Source organism: Thunnus albacares, chromosome 14 (assembly GCF_914725855.1).
Source record: "Thunnus albacares chromosome 14, fThuAlb1.1, whole genome shotgun sequence".
NCBI classification, from domain to species: Eukaryota; Metazoa; Chordata; class Actinopteri; order Scombriformes; family Scombridae; genus Thunnus; species Thunnus albacares.
The window spans coordinates 5,373,311-5,380,244 of NC_058119.1; the positions used below are offsets into that span (position 1 = coordinate 5,373,311).

A 6,934-nucleotide genomic window follows, 5' to 3' on the forward strand; every position below is an offset into this window, starting at 1 on the left:
TGCTATATCATTATAGCTGTATGGGAATTAAAATTTCAGTTTGACTTTAAGTGTCATAAGATCATTTTATGGGGCCTCCCCATCTGATGTCTGCACAGCCTCAGAAAAGTCAAAATCCCTCAGTGCCAGCCCACTACATTTTTAAGGAAGTGCAGCATTTAAAACTAGTCTCCTCAACTTTAATCTGCACAATCTAATCTGATCTGAAGAGCAACCGATTCAACTTCTGCAACAATGGAAGAGCGTAGGGCGTATTAGAGCTGACAGTTTTATGCTGCGGGTAGATGGGAGGAGAAGGTTGTCAATCATCAGTGCATTTAAGTTGGCTTTGGCCTTAGCTTTTTTTTTGCAAGATTGAATTCTACTGTAAATTTTCCCATGTCAGACACCAGAGTGCAGTTGTGTAAGAGGATTCCTGACATGCATCTCCTCCTTTGTGTTTGTTTCCTGAAGTTTGTGAGGGTGCTTGTCAGTGCATGCATGCAGTTTATGCGTGTGTCTGTGGGTGAATGCCTGCAGATGCTTGTAGCACATGGGTGTGTTAGCGCGCACCATTGCAAACACCATCAGCCTTTTGCACGTCTTAATTAGCACAAGACTCAAAGAGAAACAGTTCGACACAACATGTTCCGAGTTGCAGCATTTTACGGTTGCGTCAACATGAGGAGAAAGACGTGAAAAAGAGGCAGAGAGAGAGACGGGGTGTGTTTGTATGCTGAAGAGGAAGCCACCGTGGTGAGATAAACAGCTCTTATCTGTGGCTGTGAGCATACTGCAGGGCTGGTTGAAAAACCACAGTGTACGTAAGAGCAGACAGGTATACAGGCTGAGTGTGCTGATGTGAGGGAGATCAGAGGCTATGATTAACACCAGCTGTGTTATACACACTCACATGCAATGAGACATACATATGAACACTCTTCACAGACAGACAAACACATGCATGAGAGCATGATTATAAACCTTTGGCAAAGTACATTGCATTTTACATTTACATTGATGTTTTTTCTTCTATATATGTGTGCAAGTGTGTTCCAGCTTGTTTATAGGTCCGTGTTTGCATGTGTTGTTGCTAATAGAAAGCGCTTCATATTCATGGTGTTTTCCCTCCGCTTTGCATGAACATGTGATTTCACACTGTGTGTCTGTGGGTCATGTCTAGAGGGTAACCCTAGATTTGTGAAAATTTGTAAAACTAACATCATTTGTAAGGAAGTAATAACTTTAACGCACACCACGTTTCAGGTGATCATTTTAACCCAAACCATGATCTTTCCTTAACCAAGTGGTTTTTGTGCCTAAACCTAATCAGACCTTAACCACAGTGCTGTTACATCCTAAAACAGCGAGAAAAGACTATTTCGAAGCGCCCGTGAGAGTTTCGACCATGTATGTGTTGCCTGTTGGCTACAGCACAGTACTGTTTGTAGTTGTGTCTCTATGTTCACACCTCTGTCAAACACTACGTCTACCACTGTCATATCCTTTTCCTTAAAGCTGCTCTAAGCAATACTTTTTTATTAACAACCAATCAAATGATTACATCTAATGTAAAAGGTGTCACTCAGTGATGAGCCTGTAGATAATTTTCACCCAACTCTGCAGTCCTCTCAGTTCTATGCAACATTTTAGCATCTTTTGACTTTGTTTGTTTATTTTACAGCTCACAACTTTACTGTTTCGGTTCACTCTCACCGCTCTCATCAGTGTCATTTTGAGTCGCAGCACAAACCAGACCGAAAAGGAGAGTTTATATTTGACTTACATTAATCAGGTGGCCAGAAACACCACTCCAAATGACTGCTGATGTTGCTCCATCACTCTGGACTGCCTTTGAATGTAGGCTGAAATGTTTTATGTTCAGATCTGGTTCAGGGCTAGAATTTCACTTTACCTTACAGAGACACCTCACTGATTTTACAGATGTGGATCAGTTTACTCATCATGAGGAGTGCTACTAAGCCTATGACAACCGTTGTATAATGTGTTCTTTGGCTCTGGAGGGAGTCTGAGAAATTAACCCCATATGATGTCATCTTGGAATGGCCTTGAGACTTCACATTTTAAAAGAACAGAACAGAAAGCCTCCATTACCAACTCAGGTGTGAAGTTTGAAAGATGTAGGCGTTTGCCAAGCACTGAAGGTCTAAGATGTTATCAATTTGCATTATGGGAAGTGTAGGATTCAATGTTTTTGGAGCTTGAAGGACTAAAATTGGACATCTCGACTTCTGCTGCTTCAATTCTATCTCTTGCTTTTTGTAATCTACCTTTTATGAGTCACCCAACTTTATATAAGTCCAGTACTAAATCACTGCAGTATTCCTTTAAGCATTCATCATTATCCACCTTGCGCTCCCATTCTAACTCCTCTCCATGTATTTTTCTTTTATCTCATGTCATGCATTATGTAAAGCACTTTTAATTGATTTTGCATATGTAATGTGCAGTATAAATTAACTTGTCTGTCCTTGTCCAGGCTAAGGAAATATTCACCGGAAAATGTCCTTATTCTTGGACCAGGCATTACGTCTGTCCATGGAAATATGCAGATTATTATTTTAACTGGTGCATGTCAATAGCCACACTGTGTGTGTATGTGTGCGTGTGAATCCCACCTACGTCACAACTTGGTGCTTCAGAGCATCTCATGTCCCATCTGTACAGTCCATGAATGAGTCATCCCAGCTCGGCTCAGACTCAGGTACAGACTGTCCTCATGAACAACAATGTCTTACTCAACCATCCAACCAGGGGCCACGGTACACCAGAGGCTCACAGGGAGTGTCCAATAGCAGATGGTGATAGATCTGTGTTTTCCCACGGTGCAAAGGGCAACTTGATGAGTGTTTGAGGTGGGGAAGCACGTATGTGTTTCACATTCATCTGTCTGGCTCTATTTGCCCACACTGACCCGGTACACTGGCTGATTGACAGCGAGCACCCACACACAGAACATCATACACAGTGATGTTATGTATATATGATGGATGCATTACCCATACACAACCACAGATACTTCATGCACACATAACCAAACACTGTGACGCAAAAGAATACACGCACAGACACAGACAGGGACATAAACACACCTCGGAACACATGCACAGAGCTTCCACAATCCACACGTACACATACACACACGCATGCGCTGGGTTTAGGTATCTCTCAGTCCCACATTTGCCAGTGCAGGTACAGGAAGTGTGCCTGCATTTGTAGTGTTTTGTGCTAACATTGTGGCTTTGTATGTGGTGTAGTATCAGCAAAATCTCTGCTCATATGGGTACATGCGTTTGTGTTTGTGCATGTACTTATACTGTAGGTGTTTGCTCTGTTCTTTTCCACACCTTCTTCCCCGCAAACACTATATGTGCAGCAGGGTATAGCAGTGCGAGATAGACACACGTTTGAATGCTCTAGTGTAAACGTGTGCCCTTTGCTCCATCCAGTTGACCACATCACTCAGATGACAGCGCTTGTGTGTGTGTGTGTGTATGTTTGCGTTTGTGTGAGTGATGTGGTTTCAACCATGCAGCATCACAGAGGTTTCCAGTCATTCTGCTCAGCAACCAGAGTTACCAACAGATAAAGGAACTTAGTGTTCTGATGTTATCGTAACCCATCTTCATCTCTTTCTATTTCCCTTTCTTGCTTTCTCTTTCCTCTTGAAAAAAAAATCACTACAATATTTATTTAAGTTTCCTATAGGAACAAACAGTGGAACATGAGACTGTGGCTTTATCATACTTGGTATTGTTGTTATGGAATCATTGTAATATTCCTATGTGGGTAGTTTCTCTGTGCCTTTCAATAATAAGCTGATACGTAACAGCATCACATGTGAGTGTTTTGGGCAATTTCTGACAATTTCTGACATGATGTCAATGATATTCTTGGAGGAATCAAGAGTTTTGATATGATTTTTGTTATGACATTTCTAATTTATAATAGAATTATTTTAGTTGATAATTGTTGGGATGCAGAGAGTTTCTTTTTCCATCTCAGTTTCTTTTCCCGTCACCCCCGTGCACATAGCAGAGCATGCTGCACAGCAGCCACTGCTGCTGCAGAGAAACCACACCGGACATCTTTTGAAGAGGTTTCTCCTGTGATGCGCAAACTAACACCAAAGGTGAGCTGATCTACACGAGTTGTGGGACGGCTGTGACTGGAGAGCACATGATTTACAGGTTAATACAGAGCAGAGCGTTTACAGTTCTATAGTTCTTATTTCACTTAAACGCCCCTTCGTGTTGCACTTAATGAAGGAGCTGCTTGAACTAGACATGTGAGGAAACCACTACTTTGAATATCTCCTACACGATACAAACATCCTGGACATACTCCCTCGCTTACAGTAATTCATTATTTGAAACAGCCGGCTGACTCAGCCATTAATGGGAAATCATCAGTTTTTCATCTCAGAGATAAAAAATCGGTACACGTGTTGTATGAGCTCAACTAATTGTTTCCAGAGGAACTCAGCTAAACTAAACTTTTACAATAAACACACTTCAGTCACTGCTGGCAAAACTCTGTTGTCATTCTGCATCATCTGTATACTGACTTAACATTCCCAGAATTTGACATGGTTTATTGTAAGGATTGTGTTTACTTTACATCATACTGATTTGGGTATCTATTATAAATAATACTATAAAAGGAACACTGAATGTTTTGAGTCAGAATCCATGATATAAAAGGAAAGACAGCGATGTAATCTGTGTCACTGAGGCCTGTCTTGTCACAGCAGAGACTTTAACATGCCATAGAAGGAAATCACTCCCTCAATAACCATTCTTTGTAACACACACTCTTTACCACTTTACTGGCAGTAAACTGAAATTTCAGACACATATAAATCATCATCATTTTGAATCATCAATGACAGATGTAGTTTTGCATGACTGTAATTTTTAAGCCAAATTTTATTTTTTTAATGGATAAATTTCACACAAAAATGCCAGGCACTAAATATCGTATGTGATACGCACACAGGAGGTGATTTCAGACAGCCAAAATAGCGTTAAGTTAACGTGTTCCAGTTCAAAGGTATGTTAGGAATGATGTTATTTATGTTGGTATTATGTTTGGAACAGGAGCATTTTTAATGTTATTAATTACTCCTGTCCTTTTCATGTTACAAGTCAAAATGACTGCTGTGAAAAGGCCCTATAAGTGAATGACATGTTAGCCTAGCTTTGCATGAAGACTGAAATCATTGGGAAGTGTTTGGTTTTCTCGATTCAATGTAATTAGCAGGCAAGAATAACATTTTTTTCAACCCCTCCTTGCCCCTGTATTGTGAGACTTAGTTGCACCCAACCCATCCTCCCGCGTCTTCTCAGGCAGCAGTACTAACTGCCAGTGCGAGCAATAGCAAGCCGGCATACAAAATGAAAAGAGGAGCGACAAAAGACTAACCAACAATTTTAAGTTGTTGTTTGGTCAACAACAAAAAGAGAAAAATCTCTTCCCGACAGGAAGTATGCTACTGCTATGGCTCTACCACTCCTGAGTCAAATAATGGAATGAAAGTCTTATTTTCTGCTGTGTCATTGTGTTAGCTGAACTGTAAGCTAGCTACGCTAATGTTAACCATCATATAATAAGACTACTTTTACTGGAGCCACTAACTAGTTGCAATTATCTTGTTAATATTAGGTATAACTAGTTTTTATTTCTAAGTTGTATCTTATATTTCATCAGATCCAAGAAGGTGAATGTAGCAGCAGGGCAGGCAGGGTGACCAGAGAGGGGAAGGAGGCACAGGTGACCAGGTAATGAGGTCAAAAAGTTAAAAAGCTGTGGCAAGCAAACACTGTTGAGCAGGCTAAAAGACATGTAAGAGCTGTCTATAGAAGTGACTGTTTTTTTCTAGGTTGTGGTTTCCTCACAGTGAGAGACGGGTTGAGGGTAGCAGTCCGACAGGCAGGGGAGTTTCAGATGAGCAGGTGAGAACATAAACACTCTGGCAAGGACACAGATATGAAAACACAAATCCAAACAGTCAGGAAAGTTACCTAAATGTGATTTTTTTTTTTTTAATGCATTTGCAGTTATTTAATAGATAGTTATTTTGTGTGTAACACAAGGTTTCTTGTCATATCTGTAGCAGGGGACTGAGCCACATGTCAGGAACCAGTGGAACATATCCAACAGGGACAGAGAAGGATTTGATGATTCAGATATCACCACCATGTTGTTTTGATTTGTCTCTTCCACTTAAAATTAATGCGAAACAGCCATTTGACAGCCTATGTGGAAAAAAAATCTCCTGGGGGGGCATGTTCCCAGACCTCTCTACATGGGTGGAGATATCAACCCCCCCCCCCCATGTTCAATCCAAAGTTATGCCCTTGATCCTGGCCACAGTCAACCATATACACTGACATGTACAGTAGCATACAGTTGAAGGACAATGTAGCTTTCATGTACAATCACATGGCTTTCAAATAAATCCCTTCCTTTGCTGAAAGATTAAAAATAAAAAGTAACCTCCTCATTTCTTCATAAAGCTGTCATTCCCTCACACTATCTCTCCCTTTTTCTCCCTCTTTCCCCCTTTACCCATAAAAAAGAACCAGCATTGAACCCAGTGTGTGGGCATATTGATTTTTAAATCCCCACCACCCTCCCAGTCCCACAACAGACCCCTGAGCAGAGCAAAGGCCCTTTATGAACTTGGGAATCTTCTTTTTTTTTTTACAGTCTTCTAAATGAATAGGATACGTAGGGAAAAGGAGTGAAGGAGGGAGGGGAGAAAAGAAAAAGTGACACAACAAAAGAGGCGAGCAGGGGGTCCTGAGTTGAGGAGGAGAAGGAGGGGGGTCCCCTCTTCTTCTCTCCTTCAACGAGGCTGTTTCTCCGCAATCTGCCTTTGATGTGCAGCGGTAGACCGCGATCCTGTCAAGTGCACTGGTGGGGAAGGGTG

General features: G+C 41.2%; 1 long non-coding RNA gene across 1 annotated transcript; it reads left to right on the forward strand.

Moving 5' to 3' along the window:
* Positions 1-3,312: 3,312 nt before the first annotated feature.
* LOC122997308 lies at positions 3,313-6,473 on the forward strand. The gene is made up of 4 exons (XR_006407202.1): positions 3,313-4,132; positions 5,710-5,772; positions 5,882-5,954; positions 6,116-6,473. It is a non-coding gene; the product is annotated as an uncharacterized LOC122997308 (long non-coding RNA).
* The last annotated feature ends 461 nt before the right edge of the window (positions 6,474-6,934 follow it).